Below are 4,348 nucleotides of genomic sequence, written 5' to 3'. Positions count from 1 at the left end.
GTGTAAGAGACAGTGAGAGGGACTGAAGGCTGAAGGTGAGGTAGGTAGGGTTATTTATTTCTTTTCCTTTTTTCAATTAGTTTTATGTTTAACGTAATTAGTTTAAGTTTTATTTTAATGTTAGTTAGTTAATCTAATGGGTTAGTGGGTTTTAAATAGCCTAAGGCCCAATGTTTATGAAAATAAAAAAGGCCCAATGTTAACATTGCAAGGCCTAATACGTCTTTTATATTATATATATAATATAAAATATATTATAAGTTATAATATAATATTATTCAGTTCAGTTTCGGTCGGTTCGGTGCATTCAAACCTGCCACCGAAAACCGAACCGAATATTTTCAATTTTTAAAATTCAAAACCGAACCTGAACCGAACTGAAGCCGAATCGAAAATTTGGCAACGGTTCGATCGGTTTCGGCCAATTTTTTCAGTTCGTTGGTTTTTTGCACACCCCTACTTAGGCTCGTCTCAGAGAGCGGTCTCGTTTATCGTATTGAACTCGTCCGTAGTTGATTTCGTCAGTCCCATCAGCTGCCCCTGGATTTTGTGGTTGGCGTGACATGTCATGACGACTATAGAATATGAAAGGCTTATTGGACTGCAAGAGACTCTTGGGATTTCGCATCGCATTTAATGCGTAGTGGCAGCGCCATACTGGTCGTGGCCACATGGCACGTTCTGATTGGTGCGGTTACTATTCCCATTGTATGACTCTTAGGTTTCCCACTGATTTTCAGTTTTTTGCCTTGATTTTTAAACTTCTCCTCTTCTTACTTTACTTTTTATTTTCCCCAAATTTTCAATCATTTTCTTTGAGTGTTTTCTCCTTTGACTTTTCTCTACAACTCCTTTCCGAGTCGGTGTGAGTCGGTGTTGGGCTTCTTATCTTCTTCTTTCTGAGGTACATTTTTCTCCCCTTTTCTCATTTTCTTTCTTCGGTAGTAAACATCTGATTTTTTTTTTTGAATTTTAGCATTTACCGCTTTCTTCTACGTTCTTTCTGGGTGTCCATGGTTAGTAACTCTGAGGTTTGGATAGCTTGCCCCTCAGTTTCCTTCCTTTTCACATGTTTAGGGGGGTCTTTAGGTGTTTTCCCAAACCTTGAGGATTTTTTTTTTAGGGTAACAGTTTGGGTGTTGCTTTGGTCAAGTTGTTACCTTTGCTTCGTCAATTGATTAATTGGTTTGAGGGTCTGGTGAGAGAGAGAGGAATGATATCTGAGGTTAGATCCAATGAACTCGAGACTGGGTTGTCATCTAGTGGTGACCCGGTGGAGGGAGATATTGCCGTTTCAACTCTTCGAGAGGTTAAGGCTTTTCACGCCCTCATGGAGGTGTGTGGGCTGGATGCTGACACCGTGGGTAGGTTCAAAGATAGGTTTCAATTTTCGGAGTGGGTTTGTGTTCGTCAGCCCAATGACGAGGATAGGGCTTGCCACTTTTTCCCTAGTGAGGTGTGCTTCTATGAGGCCGCTTTCACTTGTGGACTTAGGCTTCTTGTCCATCCGTTCATGATGGAGCTTTTAGATTACTTTGATATTGCTCCCGGACAACTTATGTCCAACTCATGGAGGATAGTGGTCAATTGTATGGAAATTTGGTTGGCCGTTAATGGGGACATGATTAAGGTAGGTGAACTCATCTATCTATATCGTTTGAAAGAGTCTAAAGAGTACGGATATTATGAGTTAGTACCCTGGGAGAGGAGAACAAGGATTGTTAGGGGTTTACCTTCGTCCTTCAGGTATTGGAAATCAAGATTTTTCTTTGTGTCCGGGGATGATTTTGAGACTCCCTCCAACGGGGATTAAGGTGATATCCCAAGGTTGCTCCGTTGGTGGGGGACCCCGAATTTAGGTGCGTTAGTATTTCTTCCCGACATTTTTAATTTCGTTGTATTTGCTATTATTGTCAATAACTCCTTTGTTTCTTGTTTTGCACAATTAAGAGACGACCTAAGCTCAAGAGTAGGCATACGGATCGTGTTGAGAAACCAATTAAGTACGCCCAAACGATCGAAAGCTGGGACGATCTGGTAGACCCGCGGACCCTTGCCTTCTATAACCTTGGTCTTGACCCGTCGCCCTACGTCCTACGTAGCATCGACATTGAAGGAAAAAAGAGTAAGTATTGAGCTCGTCAGTATTGACCTCCTTATATATTCACTTGGATTTTTTTAAATGTCTTCTTCTTGCAGAAATGACGACCAAGTTCAACAAAGATACGTATGATAAAATGAGGTCCAAGAAGGATGAGCCGTTGTCCAACATCGGGAAAAAGACGGTACGCATCACGGGGAATGGTCCTTCCGTCACTACAACTACTTCTGTCACTCCCATTGTGTCTGGTACTAAGACGATGAGGACGGCCTCTCCTGCTACCTCACTCAAAGAGATCCTAACCCCTGCTTCTAAGAGGCCGCGTATATCTTACAGGGAGAAGGAGAAGGTTGATCCTCGCTCGTCTACTATCTGGGACAATGAGAGACTAGCGGTGGACCAGGCTCATGGGGTCGTGACTGCGGAAGATTTGAAGGCATTCTCGGGTTCGTCCCTAAATGAGCTGGTGGGTCGTCACCTCCACAAGCTTGTCTAGGTAACGCGCTTGTGCAAGTTTATCCCTTCTTTATTCTTTCTTTTTTTACATTGTTCTGAGGTTCAATTCCCTTGTGCGTTTTTTTAGATGTTGGGGGAGAGCATTCATCTTTCCTCAGAGTATCTTGCTCAGGGGGCTAAGGTCAAGTCTGCGCTCTCACGGATAAAGGCCTTAGAGGCGGAGAACTCGAAGTTGAAGAAAGATTTGATAACTTTAATGGGCGAAGTTAACCACGCCAAGGAAGAGGCCAGGAAACTAAGTGACGACCTTAGGGTTGAACGGTAGTTGGTTTTGGAGAAGGACGAGTAACTTGTGGCTGCTAGGGAGAAAATCAAAGTCATTGCTGCTAGGGCCACTGAGGGCTTCCAGGAAACTGAGGAGTACAATTCTATGCTTTTTAGCTGGTACTTCAAGGGGTTTGAGCTTTTGAGGAGATACTTTATCAAGCACCCCTCTGGAGTAGACTTGGAGAAACTGGACATGGAAGAGGTAGACAAGGAGATGGCTGCTAATGAGGTTGCCCAATCTTTGACCACCGAGACTGACGCCCCCGCGAATGCCCTTGCCATTGACACCCCTGCCGTTGACACCCCTGTCGTTGACGACGTTGCCACGGACGTATGAACCTGATACTTATGAAAATTTTCTTCTCCCTTTCTCTTTTTTTTTTTTTGGTGCCCATTGTGTTTTAGGCTCAAATTCCAGAACAGTTTTACTTTAATTTGCCTTGAAAACAAAATTTTTAGCCCAGTGTTTATGGGCATTTATATGTAAAAATAATGGTGACTGCCCGTTGTTTTTGGTCTTTTATAGCAGTGTACTTACTTGCATTTGTGATTGCATACAATCGTAACTGCCCGTGTTTCGCTCCTCACGCTTGTTGTGTTTTTGTTGTGACTTACATTTTTTCAAGGATCTTGTCAATTTCTTTGCTTCGCCAATAATTTACATCTATCTAGGCGGAATCTTATTACTTTGCCCTTTTTGAGATAATCTTTTGGCTTCGTCAGTAACGTACATCTGTCCAAGCAGAATCTTATTACTTAGCCATTTTTGAGATAATCTTTTAGCGTCGTCAGTAATGTACATCCGTCTAGGCGGAATCTTATTACTTAGCCATTTTTGAGATTATCTTTTGGCTTCATCAGTAATGTACAACCGTCTAAGCGGAATCTTATTACTTAGCCATTTTTGGTTTTGTGACTTACATCTAACCAGACCTATTTACACGAAGACATTAGCTGAACAACTCTTTTATTAATTTTAGGAATAAATACATTTAGTTGTTACATCTGTTGGTGGTACTTCTTCAAGTGCTCAATGTTCCATGGTCATGGGAGCCTTTGTCCATCTAGGGTTTCTAGGTGATAACTGCCCCTTGCCTAGAATAGTGGACGACTCGGTAGGGTCCTTCCCATGTGGGGTCGAGCTTTCCTTGGGCAGAGTCTCTAGTCGCGGTAGTGACCTTGCGCAAGACGAGGTCGCCTATGTCAAGTTGTCTGAGTTTTACCCTCTTGTTGTAGTATTCGGCCATCTTCTGCTGTTACTTCGTCATCCTGTTGGAAGCTATGTCTCTTACTTCATCTAGGCAATCCAAGTTGATTCGTAGCTGGTCGTCGTTGTTTTCTTCGTGGAATACCTCTCGCCTGATGTTGGCCACTCCTACCTCGACCGGGATTACAGCCTCAGTGCCATAAGTAAGCCTAAAAGGGGTTTCTCCTGTTGGAGTTCTCGCCATGGTTCTGTAGGCC

The sequence above is a fragment of the Castanea sativa genome, chromosome 5 (genome assembly GCF_040712315.1).
Source record: "Castanea sativa cultivar Marrone di Chiusa Pesio chromosome 5, ASM4071231v1".
In the NCBI taxonomy this organism is placed as follows: domain Eukaryota; kingdom Viridiplantae; phylum Streptophyta; class Magnoliopsida; order Fagales; family Fagaceae; genus Castanea; species Castanea sativa.
This window is presented reverse-complemented; position numbering follows the sequence as displayed.